Source organism: Schistocerca nitens, chromosome 7 (assembly GCF_023898315.1).
Source record: "Schistocerca nitens isolate TAMUIC-IGC-003100 chromosome 7, iqSchNite1.1, whole genome shotgun sequence".
NCBI lineage: Eukaryota > Metazoa > Arthropoda > Insecta > Orthoptera > Acrididae > Schistocerca > Schistocerca nitens.
In genome coordinates, this window is record NC_064620.1 from 441696841 (window position 1) to 441721482 (window position 24642).

The window sequence follows — 24642 nt, forward strand, 5'->3', positions numbered from 1 at the left end:
CATCTGGTTGATCGTGCAGTTGGCGAACACTGTCCTCGGATACGTTACTCCGCACCTGCTCGACCTCTTCACGTAGTTCTGTTAGAATTGTTGTTTGGCAAGTCGCTCGAGTCACATTTCGTTCCATCATATCCCACACATAACTGGAGACGCGCTGTCTTCAGCGTTGTCTTGACCGTCTTTACTCCTGGAGTGTCGCCAATGGCTTCCGTTTTTCTGCCGAGAAGACGGTCTGTATTAACTTCTGGCGCTACAAAGAGTTTCTCCCACCGTCCTTACGACTCGGTCCCGTTGCTCTCCCATTCGTGGAGACAACAAAAATTTTAGGTCTTACATTTGACAGGAAACTTAGCTGGTCTTCACATGTGTCATATTTAGCTGCCCGTTGTACCCGTTCGCTAAATGTCCTCTGTGTTCTCAGTGGTATGTCGTGGGGAGCGGATCGAACCGTCCTACTTCGCCTATATCGATCGATCGTCCGCTCCAAGCTGGACTATGGGAGCTTCGTATACTCCTCTGCACGGCCGTCCATCTTACGCCGCCTCAACTCCATACAACATCGGGGTTTACGTCTCGCGATCGGAGCGTTTTATACTAGTCCCGTCGAGAGTCTTCATGCTGAAGCCGATGAATTGCCACTGACCTACCGGCGTGATATACTGCTTTGTCGGTATGCCTGTCGGCTACTGTCAATGCCCGACCACCCGTCTTACCGTTCCTTTTTTGACGACTCTCTCGACCGTCAAAACGGGTTGTATGTCTCTGACCTGCTACCCCCTGGAGTTCGCTTTCGTCGCCTCCTTCAGCACCTTGATTTTTCACTCCCTGCAACCCTTAGTGGGCGAGAGGCACACGCCACCTTGGCTCCAGGCTCAGGTTCGCGTTCACCTTGACCTCAGCTCGCTCCCAAAGGAGGTTACCCCCGGTTCGGTATACCGCTCCCGTTTTGTCGAACTTCGTTCGAAGTTCATTAATATGACCTTCATTTATACAGATGGCTCTAAGACCAATGACGATGTCGGGTGTTCTTTTATTGTCGGGGCACACAGTTTCAAATATCGGCTCCATGGCCATTGTTCGGTCTTCACAGATGAGCTATTTGCCCTCTACCAGGCTGTTCTTTACATCTGCCACCACCGACATTCTGCTTATGTCATCTGCTCCGATTCCCTGAGCGCGTTCTAGAGCCTCAGTGATCAGTATGCGGTTCACCCTTTCGCGCACCGGATCCAACGCTCTCTTCAGCAGCTGGTGGACGACGGTTCTCCGGTTACCTTTATGTGGGTTCCTGGTCATGTCGGTATCCCTGGGAACGAAGCTGCGGATGCCGCGGCCAAGGCTGCGGTCCTCCAGCCTCGGACAGCTGCTTGTTGTGTCCTTTCATCAGATTGTAGCAGGGTCATTTGTCAGCGCATTTTATCGCTGTGGCATGCCGATTGGGCTGCACTTACGGACAACAAGCTTCGAGCCTTGAAACCTCTTCCCGCGGCTTGGACGACCTCTTCACGCCCTTCTCGGCGGGAGGAGGTCGTTTTGGCCCGGTTAAGAATTGGACACTGCCAGTTCAGCCATCGCCATCTGCTGACGGCTGCGCCGGCGCCGTTCTAGCCATGTGGGCAATTGCTGACGGCACGTCACATTTTAACGTCCTGTCCGAATTTTAATAAACTGCGCGTTGATCTTGGCCTGCCATGTACTCTGGATGCCATTTTAGCGGATGACCCAGGAGCAGCTGCTCGCGTTCTTCGTTTTATCAACTTGACAAACCTGTCTAAGGACATTTGATTATGCTGTTTTTTTTAATCCTATGCCTGTCTGTCTTTTATAGTATTGTCCCTTTTCGTTGCTGTTTTAACCTTGTGCCTCGCGGTGCATTCCTAATTTAGTCTGGGCGCTAATGACCATTGTAGTTGTGCGCCCTAAAAAAAATAAATCAACTGGAGACAAGTCCGGAGATCTTGGGGGCCAGTGAAGTTGCTGCTCTTTTACAGAGCAAGTAGAGTTTCATGGGAACTGTGTAAGCGAGCATTATCCTGTTAGAACAAAACATCACCTTGCTGTTGCAAGCACTCCAAAAGAACGTGTCTAGCAACATTCTGCACGTATAGAGCCCTGGTTAGCGTTCCCTCCGGAAACACCAAAGGTAAAATAGAGCTGAAGCTTTTGCACCATAGACAATGAGGCCTGGGGTGCGGGCACTGTGTCTTGAACGAATGCACTCTACGAGACAGCGCCCATGTGGTCTACGTCGTACGCGCAAACGACAGCCAGTTGCATGCAGGCAGCATCTGCTTTCACCGTTGAAGACCAGGGCGCACAATTCCTTCTTCCCAATGATCCTCTGACGGCATAAGTCAAGTCGTGCACGTCGATGCTGTGGCGTGACTGGAAGGCGGGCTAGAGGTGTACGTGCCGGCAGTCCCACTGCTAATAACCGGTTCACAACAGTTAGTATTGACACTTCTAGGTTCACAAGCTTCTTACTTGTGCCGTAGTAGCTGTAGGATCTGCCACTGCTGTCCCTACAATACAACGATCTTGGCGGGCTGCTGTACTCTGTGGACGTTCAGAACCTCGACTACAGAGGTGAAAATGTTCACGTAGGCACTGATACCAGGATCGACGCACAAGTGACGCAGCACGTCCAACTTGTGTGGCAGTTCTCCGAAAGGACCATCCTGTCACTCGGGAGGCCATAATTTGACTTCTTTCAAACTCGCTCGGTGGATTGTAGGAGGCATGAGAGCATCTCAGTGACATGGTTTCCTGCTTCTTTCACGGGTTTGCATCACACTGAGGCTTCGGGCTATGAGCTTTCCCTATCAAAAGATAGACCCAGATGGCGCGCTGGTAGCAATGTCACTATGCTATCTCTTGCCGGACGACGTTGAAACCATTGTCACTACATCTACTATCCCCCAGATGTCATTTGCCGTCATCGAATCAAAATCGACGTCGTCTTTCCAGGTGTACTAATATTTTTTTCCGGCAGTGAATGTTGACACCCGGGAGGAATTCGTAGCAGTTCTATTAACCAGTAGAAGAATGATGACTCACAACAGAAGTGTTTATGGAAAGGCGAAGAAAAATCTGGTGTGAGCACAATACCCACTATCAAGTAACAGCAGAGTCGAGTAATTGTGACAGTAAACATCACTTCATACTTTTAATGAATTATCCTGATATTTGTAATTTCAGCCAGCATAGTGGCGCATGGTTTGTCAGTATTATAATAATATCAGAAGTATCAATATGCTCGTTACATGGTATTGATTCCCGCTATTTGTAACTCCACTTAGATTCGTGACAGGGTATTGGTCTGTTCATTTCGCAATTTTTCAAGTCCTATGCTATAAGTTTCTTCATGTATATTTTTCGCATGATTTAAAAATGTGTGTGGTATTGTCGCATCCAGGACAAACTTTTATATCTGTATTAAAAAATCAAACACTTATTTATATTAACTTATTTTCTAACGTGACGTCTTAAGGTTGTCATATTCTTAAGTAAAGCAGTTGTGCTGAAGATAAATATCCATCAATTCTTTTATAGAATAACTTCGATATATGACACCTTAGTTTGCCACTCCATTTTTGGCGAACACATGTTTGTAAGGTGCTTGTAACTTTAATTTCGTAGAGTTGCAAGACTTCCTAACGACTTTTTGGAATAAACGTATTCACTGGGTCAAAAATAAATTCTGTTTTTAATGAAAATGTTACCACTAATTATAGTGGAAACCGCCGGTCCCGAAGAAGGTAGTTGACAATAATATTGGTTACAATGAATAAACGACGGTGACGAGATAATTTGATATCAGTTTTACTCATAGTCTTCGATCATTGCTGTAGGGAACGTTGAAGATTAAAGTTTTTGGAATATAATGAATATAGAATTAATGATTATATTCTGTTTAGACTAATTCTTATAATGCGAGCAAAGCACCACCCTTTACTGACGAATAATAATGGCAGTGCTTTGCGTAAGTGATCGAGCCTGTGGCTCTGAATATGAGGGGTGGGTCGAACACTACTACGCTTTTACCCCAGCAACCCTTTGAGTCACAGGATATAAAAACACAGGTGGAAGTTGATTACATTAAATCAAATACACAATATGAAAATGACAATTTATTAATTTTTTCGTACATTTGCATATAAGTTAGGGCGTAGCTTCATTGGAAGCCATTGTGGCAAACCTTAGCGACGTAGACAAAACGTAATGAACACACAAGATACTATGAGTAGACTCAAAATAACTAAATACGGAAAGGACTGAAACAATTCCTGACAGATGGCAAGCATAAGCCTGTATCACATGTCTTACAACTCCATCTGGATCTATGAGTGGTTTTTTTTCGTACCACAGTATGCACAACGTTTTGTGGTCCGAATATCTTAGGAGGTGTTGTACTAAGAGTACATGATGGACCTGGTAAACCTGTCACATTTCTAGTACCTACTGAACCAGTTACAGCATTCCTTCTAAATTCTTTGAGTCCTAAATTCCTACCAGTGATGCGCAGAGTGTACAAAATAAATTAGTTTTACAACAGACAGGCCAAAAATACCAAAACAATCTTAGCGAGGACCTTTTTGAGTTTCTATCAATTGTGCAGAATGACCTTAACATGTTAGCTTTGTCAACACACGTCATATTCGCATGACATGCCTTTACAATGTCAGGACAAACAATTTGTTTTATGCTACCATCACCATCCCTTCTGTTTACAACAGAACCGTCATCTGGAGAATTGATAGTTGACAAAAACATTAAAGTGCGCTTGTCCTTATGTTTTATTGAGACTATAACACAACTCATTACTGACCGTATGCCCGTCTACTGAGTTCTTTATTATGCTTCAATTGTCGCAAAACGTCGCGATCACACCAGACACTACTACAGCTTGGCACCCCACGTTGTTTCAGCTTTTCAAATTGTGAAGCAGTTATCAAGAAATATATGGTACCCTTTCCCTTCAGATCCTCGCACAAATCAAATACAACTCTTTGTCCTAAATTAATCACAGCCGTATCTTTTTTCCCAGTGTACACTTGAAAATCACAAACAAATCCTAATTTATGGGCTCGAAGCCATACCTTGTAACCTCTATTGAGGATTTGTTAGCATGTACTGTTTATCAGTCATCTTGCTTTTGAATTTCACAATACATTCATCAACTGCTTCATCTGTGGTGCGGGTATAATTCTCTTTGAAAATTTTACTCAATATGTCAAGCATAGGTGTTATCTTATAAAGATTATCATAATTTCGAGGATTCTCTCTTGGCGCCATGTTGAATTTCACAATACATTCATCAACTGCTTCATCTGTGCTGCGGGTATAATTCTCTTTGAAAATTTTACTCAATATGTCAAGCATAGGTATTATCTTATAAAGATTATCATAATTTGGAGGATTCTTTCTTGGCGTCATGTTGTTATCAGTCATAAGAATGTGTGGTAGTAGCCATCCGAATCTATTCAGGGACGAGAGTGAACTTACATAACTGTCCCTCAACTCAAATGGCAAGACCAACAGTCACGATAACTACGATATCATTTTATTCTCATGACAAAATTTATTGAAACTTCCTGTCAGATTAAAACTTTTTGTTCGTTGTACCTGCTCGGGGCGGACGTCGAAAGACACCCGTTTCAGTTCGTTGTTGATCCATTAACTCAGTTTTTTTATTACAGAGGGCAGCTAGCCCTCTGACCGAACACGCTGAGTTATCGTGCCGGCATGAATTTCACAATACAACCATCTGAGCTACCGAAGCACGACTCACGCCCGCTCCTCACAGCTTTACTTCTGCCAGTCTCCTACCTTCCAAACTTTACAGAAGCTCTCCTGCGAACCTTGCAGAACTAGCACTCCTGAAAGAAAGGATACTGCGGAGACATGGCTTAGCCACAGCCTGGGGGTTGCAGGAGAGCTTCTGTAAAGTTTGGAAGGTAGGAGGCGAGGTACTGGCAGAAGTAAAGCTGTGAGTACCGGACGTGAGTCGTGCTTCGGTAGCTCAGTTGGAACGCCGGCACGGTAGCTCAGCGTGTTCGATCAGAGGGTTAGCAGCCCTCTGTAATAAAAAAAACTGAGTTAATCGATCAACAACGAACCAAAACGGCTGTCTTACGACGTCCGCCCCGAGCAGATGCAACGAACAACAGCGATCAAAATGAGATTAAAAAAAAAAAAAAAAAAAAGTTGGTAGAGCACTTGCCCGCGAAAGGCAAAGGTCCCGAGTTCGAGTCTCGGTAGGGGCACATAGTTTTAATCTGCCAGGAAGTTTCATATCAGCGCACACTCCGCTGCAGAGTGAAAATCTCATTCCATAATATTTATTGTTAGAAAAACTAACATTTCGTTGTTGGTTACAGGTTTAAATGTTTTGGCTTTTTGAGTGGAATATAAGTTAAAAATTCATATGGTGCAACGTCGTTACGTTTATCTTTCAGTTTGCCCTTTAGATCAACATACTGTTTGAGGAGGAGGAGGAGGAGATTAGTGTTTAACGTCCCGTCGACAACGAGGTCATTAGAGACGGAGCGCAAGCTCGGGTGAGGGAAGGATGGGGAAGGAAATCGGCCGTGCCCTTTCAAAGGAACCATCCCGGCATTTGCCTGAAGCGATTTTAGGGAAATCACGGAAAACCTAAATCAGGATGGCCGGAGACGGGATTGAACCGTCGTCCTCCCGAATGCGAGTCCAGTGCATACTGTTTGAAGTTAGGATACTTTATACTACCACGACAAATTTTATTCATCTTATTAGTGGCAAGAGAAGACAAAGGTACTTCTTCATCACTGCGAAAGCACCAACATGATCACTTCCACTCTTAGGAATTGTTAGGCCTGTAAGGATTTTAAGTTGTGGCATCTGGTTATCACTTTCTTCAGCAATAGCATCCAGAACAGGATCAGGATTCCCATCAACGGCACCTTATCACATTCTGGGTAGGGTTTAGAAGCAACTTCGCCAAAAATGTCTAATATTTCTTTCTCAGACAGCGTTTTCCTAGACATTGTGCTCTGGGGAGGAAAAATTGTAGATAAGGATTGGGCAAATGTGGTCAACCACAGTCGCCCCATATGAAACAATCATATTACTGCACTTATTGTGCTAACTATGCATTTCGTTTTATAGATTAACATATTACGCATTACTTAGTTACAACATTTTAAACATAAATATTATATATGAACAAGAAATGTTTACTTGAAACATTTGAACAGCAGCCAACATAACCCAAGTGAACACCAATATTGGAATTTTTTTATGACAGCGAAGCAAATTCCGCTGCTATTTACAAAAACTTCCCTCTGATGGCAGCACCATTTAGGACTCGGAGTTGAAGTCATTGTCAGTCGCCTAATAAAAATGAAACGCTAGGTGGATCACACGAAGCCACTATTCCTCAAAGGGGCAACAGTACGCCTGAGGACATAAATGGAACAAATAATTAAATCAGGGACTCAAAACCTTGACGAAATCGATTTAAAACTGGATACTGTCGTGTTAAAAAAACTCACAAATAAGGTTTTCGCCTCACAAAATGGTATTAGAAGCGTGTCTACTTCGGTTCATGTTAAACTATTAAACGTGCAGCGAATGAAGTTAAGTTTGCGGGAAATAGTGAACAATTTGGCAGAGTTTTTAGTAGCATTGTCAAAGTCCAAATCCCGACGATACGTAAAAGTTCATCAGGAGATATAGTATCACTCGCATCAAAATAATGTATTTCAGTGGCATAAAAGATACAACGCACGAAAGCAGTGAGAAGACGGCTAAGTCCTTGCTGCCGCTAAAATTCTATCGTTTTTAATTTTCCAGGTATAGAAGCAGCCCGGCTCTGCTATTGCGCAGTAAACTAAGTCGAACTCTCGAGAAGATGCTGTCCAGTCTCCTCACGTCCGAGTGTCTCAACCGACTGCTAACAACAGAAGACTATAAGATGCTCCAGTGCTGCCTATCTCAATCCCCGAAAACCAAACTACGCTACTCGTATTCAAGACTTCTTAAACAATTGTCGTTAAAACGACCGTCGTCAATTACGAGGTGTGATGAGAAACTAAGATTCCAATGCCTGCAGTGAAAAGTACGTTTTATTTCACAACCAATAAAGCCAACTGATAGTACTGATTAGGTTATTTTGCGACATAATCTCCATATCGGTTTAGTCACTTGTTACGTAGTGGGATGAGTCTGAAATACTGTACTTGCGTATTCCACCACTTGACGCGAAACGTTTCACTCCCTAGTCCGAAACGAAACGTTGGCCACCTAGCTGATCCATCTGTTGCCCTAAATCAGGTCCTCCACGTTAGCTGTGCTGACATCTGTTGATGCCGTGCTGCTGAGTCGGCCACCTTGATCCTCATCGGTAACGTATTCTCTGTCGGCCCTAAGACTTTAGACACCATTCTGCGACACAATGAACAGGCATTACAGACTCTCCGTTAATCTTTACCTGATGTTGGTAAATTTCTGCCGCAGTTACAAGTTTCACTCACAGAAATCTAATAACTTTGAGCATTTCCAAACGATTCGCCAACTTTTAATTCCTATGCAATAGACGAAACACCAAGAATAACTTGGCCTCGTAACGTTTGTTTCTCGCCACGCCTCGTACATACATTTATTACAGTAAAACATATCCGAACAACCGTCATCTCACACTGATTACTTCTCCGCCTTCCAAATAATTCTAAGATGAATATAATAGCAGTTGTCAATAAAAACATTGAGAATTGTCATCATGCGTTACTCTGAAATAAATAAAACGTCGAAAAATATGCACATGAAAATTGCGATGCCCTCCAGTAAGGGTACAGAAATTACTGTTCTTAGTTGTGATGCACTCAGTGCATAAGTAGCACACCGTATGTGACTGTTTGAATCAACTAACATAATAATAAACTGCCACATAAAGGTAATTTCGAATTAACATCAACCATATGTAGGGATAGGCTAAAAGTCTAAGGGAACATGTACTCACGTCATTCTGTGCTTTTGTGCGGGGTACTTTGTGCAGTGGGTCATTTGATTCAACCGTCTTATTTGAATTCTGCATTAGTCTGATAGCATTTTAGTTTCAGATGAAGCAAGTTATAATGTTTTTACAGTATACATAAGCTTCGGTTTGTCATTTTGATGATGACTGGAGCTGCAGTGGTTCATCAGTAGTTTATCTTGCAATGCTTATGAAATCGTGGTTTACAAAGAAAAGCGGTGTTACTTGTGAACCAGGCATCATACAGCGAAGTACGATGCTGCATGATACACAATTTGATGTCCTCCAGCTCCCATTTAGATTCGCTTTAGATATCTTCCGTGTATTTCCAAATTATTTTCAGTGGCTAGAAAGTGTCAATTCGGCCACTGGGATGTATATCTCCCCCCAGTCCTGGGATTTATCTGTTCCTACCTCCGGCTGCTTACCCTCTGTGCCTGTCCTCGGCACGTCAAATCCAACCTTTCCGCTGAGGTGCTGCTCTGCCGTACGTAGAATGGGCACAGCGACGTTTGTGATCTCATAACTGTCAGGAGCTGTAAAACATCATCTGTGTTCCCGCTGGCGACCAACTAATTGCAACGAAGGGACTCACCAAATGCTAATTGAGGAACTCAGCTTCACGCCTCTGGATGGCAGATTATCAGCTCTTACAAGGGAACCTCCCCATCGCACTCCCCTCAGATTTAGTTATAAGTTGGCACAGTGATGGGCCTTGAAAAACTGAACACAGATCAATCGAGAAAACAGGAAGAAGTTGTATGGAACTATGAAAAAAAAGCAAAATATACAAACTGAGTAGTCCATGCGTAGGATAGGCAACATCAAGGAATGCGTGCGAACAGGAGCGCCGTGGTCCCGTGGTTAGCGTGAGCACCTGCGGAACGAGAGGTCCTTGGTTCAAGTCTTCCCTCCAGTGAAAATTTTAATTTCTTTATTTTCGCAAAGTTATGATCTGTCCGTTCATTCATTGACGTCTCTGTTCACTGTAATAAGTTTAGTGTCTGTGTTTTGCGACCGCACCGCAAAACCGTGCGATTACTAGACGAAACGACGTGCCTCTCCAATGGGAACCGAAAACATTTGATCCCAAGGTCATAGGTCAACCGATTCCTCCACAGGAAAACACGTCTGATATATTCTATACGACACTGGTGACGGCATGTGCTCCACATGACAGGAATATGTTGTCGACCCACCTAACTTGTACACTTGGCGAATGGGTAAAAAGATTCTTCTACCTTTACAGATTTAGGTTTTCTTGTGGATGTGATAATCACTCCCAAAAAAGTGATGAAAACATAAGAGTTTGTCACATAAACTGCAACAAATGAATGCAACAGTTTCACAGTCGCACAGTTTTCCCTGTGCTCTGTCAAAACGTATGTTTTTAACGTTTTCAAATTTTTCCGTGTGTAGACCGTCAAATCCTGCATATGTCCAAGCAAATCTGAACATGTCCTGGAATTTTGGAGAGCGTAGTTGATTATGTGTGAGTGCCTGAACTTTGATAATTGTCTGAAAACAAAAAATTAAACTTTTCACTCAAAGGGTAGACTTGAACCAAGGACTTCTCGTTCCGTAGGGGCTCACGCTAACCACGGGACCACGGCGCTCCTGTTCGCACATATTCCTTGATGTTTCCTATCCTACGCATGGACTACTCAGTTTGTATATTTTGCTTTTTTTTCATAGTTCCACACAACTTCTTCCTGTTTTCTCGATTGATCTGTGTTCAGTTTTTCAAGGCCTATCCACTGTGACAACTTATAACTAAATCTGAGGAGGGTGCGATGGGGAGGTTCCCCTGTTAGGCCTGACATTGATTACTTACCAGATGGCGAAACTACACTCCTGGAAATTGAAATAAGAACACCGTGAATTCATTGTCCCAGGAAGGGGAAACTTTATTGACACATTCCTGGGGTCAGATACATCACATGATCACACTGACAGAACCACAGGCACATAGACACAGGCAACAGAGCATGCACAATGTCGGCACTAGTACAGTGTATATCCACCTTTCGCAGCAATGCAGGCTGCTATTCTCCCATGGAGACGATCGTAGAGATGCTGGATGTAGTCCTGTGGAACAGCTTGCCATGCCATTTCCACCTGGCGCCTCAGTTGGACCAGCGTTCGTGCTGGACGTGCAGACCGCGTGAGACGACGCTTCATCCAGTCCCAAACATGCTCAATGGGGGACAGATCCTGAGATCATGCTGGCCAGGGTAGTTGACTTACACCTTCTAGAGAACGTTGGGTGGCACGGGATACATGCGGACGTGCATTGTCCTGTTGGAACAGCAAGTTCCCTTGCCGGTCTAGGAATGGTAGAACGATGGGTTCGATGACGGTTTGGATGTACCGTGCACTATTCAGTGTCCCCTCGACGATCACCAGTGGTGTACGGCCAGTGTAGGAGATCGCTCCCCACACCATGGTGCCGGGTGTTGGCCCTGTTTGCCTCGGTCGTATGCAGTCCTGATTGTGGCGCTCACCTGCACGGCGCCAAACACGCATACGACCATCATTGGCACCAAGGCAGAAGCGACTCTCATCGCTGAAGACGACACGTCTCCATTCGTCCCTCCATTCACGCCTGTCGCGACACCACTGGAGGCGGGCTGCACGATGTTGGGGCGTGAACGGAAGACGGCCTAACGGTGTGCGGGACCGTAGCCCAGCTTCATGGAGACGGTTGCGAATGGTCCTCGCCGATACCCCAGGAGCAACAGTGTCCCTAATTTGCTGGGAAGTGGCGGTGCGGTCCCCTACGGCACTGCGTAGGATCCTACGGTCTTGGCGTGCATCCGTGCGTCGCTGCGGTCCGGTCCCAGGTCGACGGGCACGTGCACCTTCCGCCGACCACTGGCGACAACATCGATGTACTGTGGAGACCTCACGCCCCACGTGTTGAGCAATTCGGCGGTATGTCCACCCGGCCTCCCGCATGCCCACTATACGCCCTCGCTCAAAGTCCGTCAACTGCACATACGGTTCACGTCCACGCTGTCGCGGCATGCTACCAGTGTTAAAGACTGCGATGGAGCTCCGTATGCCACGGCAAACTGGCTGACACTGACGGCGGCGGTGCACAAATGCTGCGCAGCTAGCGCCATTCGACGGCCAACACCGCGGTTCCTGGTGTGTCCGCTGTGCCGTGCGTGTGATCATTGCTTGTACAGCCCTCTCGCAGTGTCCGGAGCAAGTATGGTGGGTCTGACACACCGGTGTCAATGTGTTCTTTTTTCCATTTCCACGAGTGTACATAGAGGGTATTTAAGGCTAGTTGAAGAGGGTTTGCAACAAGAGCAGCGGCGTGGTAACAGTTACAATTCCAAGAGTTGTGTCATTATTTAGGTCTCCGAGACTATTAGCAGAGTCACTATCCTTTGTACGTAGATTGAGTCATTAGAATTTGCTATGAAACACGGGAAGGCTTAGGTGTGACCCCGCATGAAACTTGGACAAACTTTGCACATAATAGAAAAATACCCCGCTGCAGTCACAATTGACGATGTCATTGCGTCAACATGGGAACGTGTAGGAGCCTGCTGCTGCAGTCTCACCTTCAATGTGTGCTGAACGGTTGAGCGGATACCAGCATCGTGCTCCGTCGTCATACCTCCCACAGATCGCCGCCTATATTGGTGTTTACGGAGCAGACAAGTCCCCAAATTTCAGGTTCTGCAGTGATGCGTGGACTCCAATATCTCGTCGTCTGCTCGTGTACAACCACCCCACCAACTACTTTCCACAGATGTTCACGACAAAGGCACGCAAACAGCCGACCAGATAGGTAGTTTCCGGGATGCTCGTTTCAAGGTGCTGTGCCATAACAGCCTACCTTGTATTAAACTCGCTGAAGTCGGTGATTTTCTGTGTGGCCCCTTTCGTCGCTATAGTGACTCCTCATCCGTCTCTGCTCCGCATAAATAATTCCCTTGCGGAGTCACGTTCCTGCACTATCGCAGTGGGCAGTGATCATAGCGTTTTGCCTCATCAGTGGATACGCATCCGTTTAACAGGATGTTGTGGACGTTAACACAATCTAAAGAACTGGCGTACTACACTTGTAATAAATGCGTAATTTAAAGTTCGGTATGCCTTTCGTTCCTATGTTGAAGTAATATACTGTATAACATCGCGGTTTTGAAAGAAGGCAAGCGTGCACTATACTTTCGTTACTGTTAGCATTTAGCGAAAAATAAATACCCCCTGCGCATGTATGCGCACTACGTCGCCTCTACTTTTAAGGGCATGTGTTAGGACGGCCCCTATAACACGCGGAAACAGTGCGTATGTGTTATCTGTGACGTAACTGGTTCAGGAGGGTGGGGATTTGCGTTATCGTTCTTCTATTTTCCAAATAAATGTGTGGCACTGTCGACAGCACGTCGAACTTTTTAAATAAGAGGTGGATCCCCTGCAAGCCCACACCGGCATGATGGCCAACACAAAATGTCTACTGCCATCTCTGCATAAAGGGTTAGTGTTCACTAAAGTGAGGTGTCGCAGGATGTGGGTGCTTCGATGTTTGCGCACGTCGAACATCTTTAGCACATAATTCATTGAATCCCAACGTGTGTTGCATAGCCATTACAGTAGGATGTTAATTTCCGTAGATACTTCACTCGTTCTAGATACGTCACCCAGTTCTCACTGACTATACAGACCTACAGTTTCACCAGACTTTCACAATCAACATCCAAAACACAAAATTCGACTTTCCAAGACGAATAAATATTATACTTATCTATTTTACTTGGCCTGGAATGGAAATTATTATGTCAAAGCCTACGTATTTATCAAGTTATTACTTTAGTCTGTAAATCTATGTATGTGATAGCTTAGTTACTTTGGATAATTAGTAGTGTTTACCTTTTGCTCAGTTTATTAGCGCCGCTTTTCTGGTATAACCGGTTCAGCCCAGTATTCGGTTGCGAAAAGCATTGCCCCCCACCCCATCTCAGAAACACGAAAAAGAAGAAAACGAAAGAAAAAGGTTCAAGAACAAAGAACAATATATTTCAGCTCCTGCTACTGCAAACAGTATTTATCAGTTGATGGGTGTTTACTACTTTTCCTTAGGCATGGTCTGCCTCATCTTAGGTCGAATAAAGTCCTTGCATCAGAGGATATAAGTACAAATTTTGTTTAAATTGAGTCAAACACTTTCTCGAAATGTGTTACATGTTGTTCTAACGTCCCGGTAACAAATCTTGCAGCCGGCCTCTGAATTCTTCGATGTCTTCCTTCAATCTGACCTCGTACAGATTCAAACCATTCAAGGAGTACTGAAGAGTAGGTCGCACCAGCGTTCTGTGCGCTGTCTCGTTTACAGTGAACCACTCTTTCCTGAAATTCTCCCAATAAAGCGAAGTCGACGATTTGCCTTCCCTGCCGCAGTTCTCACGAGCTCGTTCCATTTCATATCACTTTTCAATGTTACGCCCAACAGTTGTGCCTAAGCTTCCGCATTAACTTACATTTTCCACATTTAAAGCTAGCTGCAATTCATCACACAAACTAGAAATTTTGTAAAAGTAATCTTGTATCCTTCTACAGTCAGTCACCTTCGGCACCTTACCGTACACTAAAGCATCATCAGAAAAGAATCTTTCAGTCTTTATAATTTATCCCTCACACCTTGAAAATGTACAAGTACTGTAAAAGTATATTTGTCTTACGTCAAATTATCTTATAAGATACGTCGTAATGTCAGTATAGCCTCACATTTTTCTGGAACCAAAACTGTTTGTTATCAAGACTTTCCTGTACCGGATTTTCTGTTTTCTGTAAATAATTCTTGTCAATTTTTGCAACCATGATTTCTTAAACTGATTGTTCTGTAGGATTCACAACTGTTAGCACATGCGTTATTTGTAATTATAATTTTTACATTTTTCCTGAAGACTGAGGGTATTACGCTTGTCTCACACATCTTGCAGAGCAGGTGGAAAACGTTTGCCGTGGCCGGCTCTCCTAGTGATCTCAGTAATTCAGAGGGAATGTCGTCCACTACAGGAGCCTTGTTTCCACTTAGGTCTTTCGAAGCTCTGTTGTTCTACCATATCTCCTGAATGAAATTTTTACAGTGCAGCGCAGGGTGTTCTGTGAAACTTCCTGGGTGATTAAAACTGTGTCTCACCGAGACTCGAATTCGGAACCTTTGTTTGTGCGCACAAGTGCTCTACCAACTGAGCTACCCAAGCATCTGGTGGAAGGAAAGCTGTGAGGGAGAGTCGTGAGTCGTGCCTGGTTAGCTCACTTGGTAAAACACATAACCATACGAAGCAAAGTTCGAGCCTCGATCTGGCACGAAGTTTTAATCTGCAAGGAAGTTTCAACAGATCTCCCCTCTTCTCTACACATACTTCCTCTTCGTTTTCGAAAATACTGTCCTCAAGTTTACTCCCCTTATATACACCCTCTACATATTCCCGACATCGTCCAACTTTCCATCCCTGCCTAGTAATGGCTTACTGTGTACGGCCAGTGGTCACCCCACGGACCGCATCTATCTTTTTGCTAGTTGTGCATGGCTCTACAGCATTGCATTTGTTCTCTAGCCATCGCTACTTAGCCGTTTTACTGTTTCTGTAAGTGCCATTTTTTAATCTTCTAATTTTATTTTTTGTGCTTCATTTGCTGCATTTTTTAACTGTCTTCATTCGTAAATTATTGCAGCATGTCCTATGTTTCCCAGGGATTTCTACTACACCTTGTCTTATGACCTATGTGATCCTCTGTTGCCTTCCTTATTTCATGTCTCAAAGCTTTAGATTCGTCTTCTCTTGTATTCCTTTTTCTGTTTGGACGAATTTGCGTAGTGCTCATTCTCGATCTCTCAACAACCTCTGATTCCATCGACTTACCCAAGTCCCAACTTCTTAATGTCCTATCTTTCTGCAACGTCTTGCACTTTGGGCAGCAGTTCATGATACATAAATTACTATATTATTCTGAAATATTAAGTACTCCAAGATCGCTTGTAAATCTTTTTATGATCAATAAAAGGATTTCGAAGCGATCTTGGCGTACCTTATAATCCAGAATAACGTAATAATTCAGGTCACCTCCAGCAGTTGACACAATGTCAAACATATATTAATGAATAATGGTCAGAGTCCACATCTGTACGTGGAAGTATCTTAATCTGGGTAGCAATACCTGTTTACCGTTACAAAATCAAACTGAAATCTTCTAGTGCTCTCAGGTCTATTCCACGTTTACAGTGTTTTTAATTTTTCATAAAAAAAGTATTAACAATGACTGAATTATGCTCTGTGCAAAATTCTATCAGGTGTACTCCTTTTTCATTCATATCGCTCAGTTCCTGTTGTACTATTTTGTCATTTCTTACTTTTCCTATTAGCGAATTCCAGACCCCTTTTCACAAGCAATATTCATCTCCTTTAAATATGCCAATGGTTTCTGTTACCTGAGCATACACTGTTTCAAATTCTTGATCATCTTCCGTGGTAGTTCAGATATCAACTTTTACTACAATCTTGGATATGATAATTCATCTACTAGGCAGTTCTTAGTAGTTTACCTACATCACTGTTTTCTTATTCATTATTAGAACTGTTCCACAATTAGCCATATCTTATTTTGCGTTAATAGCTCTGTACTTAACTGACCTGAAGTCCTATTTTTCCTGCCACCGTAGTTCACGAATTCCCACTACATCTAGCTTCAGTTTACCCAATTTCTTCTTTAAATTCTCTAACTAACTTATCCGACTAAGGTATTTTATTTTTCACGCTCCGACCCGCAGAATGTCATTTTTCTTTTTCCTGATGATTATATCTTCCTGAGCAGTCCTCTCCCGTCATCGAATGGGAAAGTACATTACCTCCAGGTTATTTTACCCAAAATGATTCTATAGCCATTACACTATGCACTAGAGCTGCATGTCTTCAGGGTAAAATAATAACAGCTGTATTTCTCCTTCGCTTTGAGTCGTTCGCTGTACCAGCACAGCAAAGTCATGTTGGCTAATGTTACAAGATCAAACCAGTCAATCATTCAAACTGTTGCCCTGCAACAGCTGAAAAGTCTGCTCCCCCTCTTCGGGAACCACGGGTTAACCTGCACTTCCCATATATACCTCTCGTAGTGGTTACGTCTACAATATGGCTAACTTTATCGTTAAGCCACATTTCAATACTGCGGCACAATAAACTCCAGTTCCTACACAGGAACATCTAAAAAATCAGTTCTCAAAACCGACACTACATACGCGGCTGTTATAGCCACTCATCAGAAGCGATACATTTTAGCTAACTATCTCTACGTTAAGACCAGCAGTTCGAATAACTTCCACCGTAGGATGTACAGGTATGCTAATGACCAATGCTAAACTCGGAGTATTTGCAGATTCCATACTGTACAGCTTATACTTTTTTTATATTTTTTTAATTTTTTTTTACAGTAGTACTCGTCACTATTTGAGGTACATATATTGTATGTGACCACCCTTCACTATTGTGATTGTTTGAACTCCTGCTGGGGACACTTTCATTGAGGTATCTGAATGTCTGTAGAGGAATCACAACCTATTCTTTGTAAAGAGCGAAATCGACTCTCTAACTTATTCCAAATGTGTCCCATTTGATTTAGGCCGAGGCTCTTGGCAGGCCAGTCCATTCTACGACAGTTGACCATAAACCATTACTTCACAAATGCTGATATATGATAGGGTGTGCATCATGTGATACAAACATCCTTGTTCGTAACTCTCCCTCTAATGTTCAGAACACAATAAAGTAAAACGTGTTCATATCCTTCCACATTTGGCATTTTATTAACGGCGATAAGTGACCACAGCCTAACCACGAAAACCATACCATACCGTAAAACCATCTTTTCGTATTTCAAGTGTTGGCACCACACATGGTGGCAAGTGACGTTCGTCAGGCATTCGTCAAACCCAAACACTTCCATCGGATTGCCACAGGGCATGGAGTAATTTATCATTCCATCTCAGTCATTTCTAGTCAGTCACTGTGCAGTGGCTTCACTCTTTACACCACCTGAAGCGTCGCTTAGCACGGCTGCAGAGAAATGCGTTTGATGAGGAGCAGCCCAACCATTGTACTTCGTTGTTTTTAACTCCTTTCTTGAAGACATTGTGGTAGCTGGGCAGCTGGTAGCAGTTTGGGACTCACGACTGATGCCTTCCACTGATTTCTTGTGACTTTTTTCCACCAATCTCTGCAGTGCTCGACGGTCCCTGATGGTCAGTACACGAGATCTGCCCGCTATGGTTTAGCTATGGTTCTAGTTTCGTATTACCAATTTGTAATCACATCACCAAAAGCCAACTTGGGCAGCTTTCGAAAGGTTCCTGATGGATCAGTTACTCAGGTAACATCCAATGACTAGTCCACACTAAAAGATACTTAGCTGTCCTGACAGGCCCACTCTGCTCTTACGGCTCCACAACCGACCACACAGCTTTTATAGTCGTGGTTCTTCCCCTCGTGACATCCACCGGTCAGTTCCACATTACGTAGGAGTGTCAACATATTGTTGATGAGACAGTGTATATGTGGATTAGTGGATAACGTTAGAAGTTGTCTGGCGCTGTCTTTAGGATTTTTGTACAGACAGAAGACTGCAGCCAAACGCAGGAAGACTTGCAGATGATCCACGACTTGTGAAGGTGCAGAACGTTGATCCCCGACGTAAATATGTGAAACATACTGCATATGAATAGGCGAAAAGATCAGTTACTAGTCGGTTATACCATTCGCTGTAAGTCCCTGGGAGCTGCAACTACCGTGAAAACCCTAGGCACAACAGTTCGGAGTGAAGTAAGTTGGAATGACCGCATTAAAGAATTGCAGGAAAAGCAGATGCAACGGTGAGAGTCACTGAGAGAATTTTAAAACAAATGTAATTTATCCGTGAATGAAATGGCTTGTAAAATATTAGTTATAGCGACTCTTGAGTATTGCTCATCAAAATGGTTCAAATGGCTCTGAGCACTATGGGACTTAACATCTGGGGTCATCAGTCCCCTAGACTTAGAACTACTTAAACCTAACTAACCTAAGGACATCAGACACATCCATGCCCGAGGAAGGATTCGAACCTGCGACCGTAGCGATCACAAGGTTCCAGACTGAAGCGCCTAGAACCGCTCGGCCAATGCGACCGGCTATTGCTCATCTGTCAGGAACCAATACCAGTTTGAATATATCTGGAGAGCTAGAGACGAGCCATCGAAGATTTGAGTGTTTCGTTATGGGACCATATAGGAACGACAATAGCGTTACTGCACGCTCAACAATCTCTAATGGCAGACGCTAAAAGAGAGGCATTCAATATCACGAAGAGGTTTGCTGTTGTAACTCCGAAAGCGTACATTCGAAAACATTTGGGCCTCATACTTCTCAGAAAATGAGGACGATAAGAAGTATGAACCATGGACCTTGCCGTTGGTGGGGAGGCTTGCGTGCCTCAGCGATACAGATAGCCGTACCGTAGGTACAACCACAACGGAGGGGTATCTGTTGAGAGGCCAGACAAACGTGTGGTTCCTGAAGAGGGGCAGCAGCCTTTTCAGTAGTTGCAAGGGCAACAGTCTGGATGATTGACTGATCTGACCTTGTAACAATAACCAAAACGGCCTTGCTGTGCTGGTACTGCGAACGGCTGAAAGCAAGGGGAAACTACGGCCGTAATTTTTCCCGAGGGCATGCAGCTTTACTGTATGATTAAATGATGATGGCATCCTCTTGGGTAAAATATTCCGGAGGTAAAATAGTCCCCCATTCGGATCTCCGGGCGGGGACTACACAAGAGGATGTCGTTATCAGGAGAAAGAAAACTGGCGTTCTACGGATCGGAGCGTGGAATGTCAGGTCCCTTAATCGGGCAGGTAGGTTAGAAAATTTGAAAAGGGAAATGGATAGGTTAAAGTTAGATATAGTGGGAATTAGTGAAGTTCGGTGGCAGGAGGAACAAGACTTCTGGTCAGGTGATTACAGGGTTATAAATACAAAGTCAAATACGGGTAATGCAGGAGTAGGTTTAATAATGAATAGGAAAATAGGAACGCGGGTAAGCTACTACAAACAGCTTAGTGAACGCATTATTGTGGCCAAGATAGATACGAAGCCCACACCTACTACAGTAGTACAAGTTTATATGCCAACTAGCTCTGCAGATGACGAAGAAATTGAAGAAATGTATGATGAAATAAAAGAAATTATTCAGATAGTGAAGGGAGACGAAAATTTAATAGTCATGGGTGACTGGAATTCGAGTGTAGGGAAAGGGAGAGAAGGAAACGTAGTAGGTGAATATGGATTGGGGCTAAGAAATGAAAGAGGAAGCCGCCTGGTAGAATTTTGCACAGAGCACAACTTAATCATAGCTAATACTTGGTTTAAGAATCATGATAGAAGGTTGTATACATGGAAGAACCCTGGAGATACTAAAAGGTATCAGATAGATTATATAATGGTAAGACAGAGATTTAGGAACCAGGTTTTAAATTGTAAGACATTTCCAGGGGCAGATGTGGACTCTGACCACAATCTATTGGTTATGACCTGTAGATTAAAACTGAAGAAACTGCAAAAAGGTGGGAATTTAAGGAGATGGGACCTGGATAAACTGAAAGAACCAGAGGTTGTACAGAGTTTCAGGGAGAGCATAAGGGAACAATTGACGGGAATGGGGGAAAGAAATACAGTAGAAGAAGAATGGGTAGCTTTGAGGGATGAAGTAGTGAAGGCAGCAGAGGATCAAGTAGGTAAAAAGACGAGGGCTAGTAGAAATCCTTGGGTAACAGAAGAAATATTGAATTTAATTGATGAAAGGAGAAAATATAAAAATGCAGTAAATGAAGCAGGCAAAAAGGAATACAAAGGTCTCAAAAATGAGATCGACAGGAAGTGCAAAATGGCTAAGCAGGGATGGCTAGAGGACAAATGTAAGGATGTAGAGGCTTATCTCACTAGGGGTAAGATAGATACTGCCTACAGGAAAATTAAAGAGACCTTTGGAGATAAGAGAACCACTTGTATGAACATCAAGAGCTCAGATGGAAACCCAGTTCTAAGCAAAGAAGGGAAAGCAGAAAGGTGGAAGGAGTATATAGAGGGTCTATACAAGGGCCATGTACTTGAGGACAATATTATGGAAATGGAAGAGGATGTAGATGAAGATGAAATGGGAGATACGATACTGCGTGAAGAATTTGACAGAGCACTGAAAGACCTGAGTCGAAACAAGGCCCCCGGAGTAGACAACATTCCATTGGAACTACTGACGGCTTTGGGAGAGCCAGCCCTGACGAAACTCTACCATCTGGTAAGCAAGATGTATGAAACAGGCGAAATACCCTCAGACTTCAAGAAGAATATAATAATTCCAATTCCAAAGAAAGCAGGTGTTGACAGATGTGAGAATTACCGGACAATCAGTTTAATAAGCCACAGCTGCAAAATACTAACACGAATTCTTTACAGACGAATGGAAAAACTAGTAGAAGCCGACCTCGGGGAAGATCAGTTTGGATTCCATACAAATACTGGAACACGTGAGGCAATACTGACCTTACGACTTATCTTAGAAGAAAGATTAAGGAAAGGCAAACCTACGTTTCTAGCATTTGTAGACTTAGAGAAAGCTTTTGACAATGTTGACTGGAATACTCTCTTTCAAATTCTAAAGGTGGCAGGGGTAAAATACAGGGAGCGAAAGGCTATTTACAATTTGTACAGAAACCAGATGGCGGTTATAAGAGTCGAGGGGCATGAAAGGGAAGCAGTGGTTGGGAAGGGAGTAAGACAGGGTTGTAGCCTCTCCCCGATGTTATTCAATCTGTATATTGAGCAAGCAGTAAAGGAAACAAAAGAAAAATTCGGAGTAGGTATTAAAATCCATGGAGAAGAAATAAAAACTTTGAGGTTCGCCGATGACATTGTAATTCTGTCAGAGACAGCAAAGGACTTGCAAGAGCAGTTGAACGGAATGGACAGTGTCTTGAAAGGAGGGTATAAGATGAACATCAACAAAAGCAAAACGAGGATAATGGAATGTAGTCGAATTAAGTCGGGTGATGTTGAAGGTATTAGATTAGGAAATGAGACACTTAAAGTAGTAAAGGAGTTTTGCTATTTGGGGAGCAAAATAACTGATGATGGACGAAGTAGAGAGGATATAAAATGTAGACTGGCAATGGCAAGGAAAGCGTTTCTGAAGAAGAGAAATTTGTTAACATCGAGTATAGATTTAAGTGTCAGGAAGTCTTTTCTGAAAGTATTTGTATGGAGTGTAGCCACGTATGGAAGTGAAACATGGACGATAAATAGTTTGGACAAGAAGAGAATAGAAGCTTTCGAAATGTGGTGCTACAGAAGAATGCTGAAGATTAGATGGGTAGATCACATAACTAATGAGGAGGTACTGAATAGGATTGGGGAGAAGAGGAGTTTGTGGCACAACTTGACCAGAAGAAGGGATCGGTTGGTAGGACATGTTCTGAGGCATCAAGGGATCACCAATTTAGTATTGGAGGGCAGCGTGGAGGGTAAAAATCGTAGGGGGAGACCAAGAGATGCATACACTAAGCAGATTCAGAAGGATGTAGGTTGCAGTAGGTACTGGGAGATGAAGAAGCTTGCACAGGATAGAGTAGCATGGAGAGCTGCATCAAACCAGTCTCAGGACTGAGGACCACAACAACACAACAAAGAAGTATGAGAGAAACTAGAATCAATGTGGACGCTTACTGACAAGAATTCTTGCCACCCGCCATTTTTGCACGGAGGAGGGAAGGGCATACCGTAAGATGGCGCGCAGTATTGATGTAGATACAGATACAGTCCTACATCAAGAGAATCCGCCATTACTGCATGGAACAGGAAGATAGTTAATTTTTTACATCGTTGAGTACGTTTCTAAGTCATACATAATTTTATTCGCAAAATTTTGATTCTATTTTATGTACGATAAGTTTGTTAGTTTTAAAGTTTTCCTAGTTTACGAGATTATTAAAAAATTATTAATCGCTGAGGAAACAATCGTTGTTATGATTATGGTACATCAGTCTGTTTTCCTGTTTTCTTTCTCTTGTCATCGTCGAAGTGCACTGGTACTTGAAAATCGAGTTTCCACATTTAGGAAAGGCGGGGAAAATAGCGGCAACAATTAGTTGGATATATGTTGGATATTCCGGTGGCAAAAATTTTCGTTAACCATCAACCTATTCAGACTGTTGCTGTAGCACCAGTCTGTCAACTGATTAAATTACAAAGTTGATCCCAGATTCATGTTCGGAATTACAGGTACTGACATCAGGTGCTGATGTCAACCTTGTGTTGGAAGTAAGTGGTCGTTAGCAAATATGCCGAAGATACCGTGTGGATTCCATTACCTTCCTGGTTGCAATAGTATCTACATCCAAAAAAGATTGGTTGGATGATAACAATGGGTGTTATTTCTCTTTACTTAATTGCTCTCTGAATCACTGAATGGTTTCGGCTTCTTATCTGTTTTCTATCACGAACGTATGCACAAGGCATCAGTGGCCATATTTTGTCGAGAGTCTAAGAAATGAACAGTTTAGACATAAGCCTTATATGAGTCAATCAGATTACCATGTACCAGACAGTAATACTCTCCATTTCACAAAAGTCATCATGGAAAACCAAATCATTTAAAAAATGCATTGCTACGTAAGTTAGTCTCATGGTCCTACGACGTTCACGGCAGTTCAGTTACAAGGAAGGTTACATAAAATTACAGTAACGAAAACCAACTTTCTTTGTTTCGTCTATAGTACAAAGATATTTACAAAGTACATTGTAATTGTGATTCTTCATTTTCTCCCGGCGTATTTGTGCTCGAACAGTCCTCGAGTATACTGCCGGTTCATAGTGTAATTGCAAAAAGATGGCTGAAATTGCCCTTGCAAGTCGTAGGTGATTTTCTGGAAAACACAGCTACACAGTATGTACGGTAGGCCAAGGTTTGTTGAAAGTCCCAGTGTCGCGCCTGTTGTGTTACAGCTAACGTGGCAGTTTAACGATACTGATGTTGCTGGAGCTTCACGGAACTTATCCACATTTTAACAGAATATTTTCTACCCTCGTCGCTTAAATGTTTCGTAGCGATAATACATCTTGGACCGCTTATTAAAAGCCCTGCGCGTAGCGCGGACTAGAAATTTGTTGTTGCAGCCATCTCTTGTATAGTATGAGAATCCCATTTAGCTGCTGGAAGGGTTATGATACAATTAAAATTTTGAGAGGCGGAGCTCGGCGACTGGAGGAAGCGAGGGTTTTGACGTAATTAAATGTGAAATTATAAGTCTCGACAAGTTCCTCGAGAGACTCTGATCTTATTTTAAGAGGCGGGTATTCAGAATCCTTGAAGCAGCGACGCTCTAATTGTTCGCTAACTTTAAATGGAGTGGCATTTTCCGCTCGGATGTATAGCTGTCCTCTCGATGCTCGTTCAACGTGCAGCTTACGGCATCTACAGCACGAACAAAATGGCTGCATAGCGAGATAGAGTAGGCGAACCGTGCATTCGCATCTGGAGGGCAGTAGTACGGTAAGAGTACAATGTTTTCCCTGTCACACGAAAACAGCCGA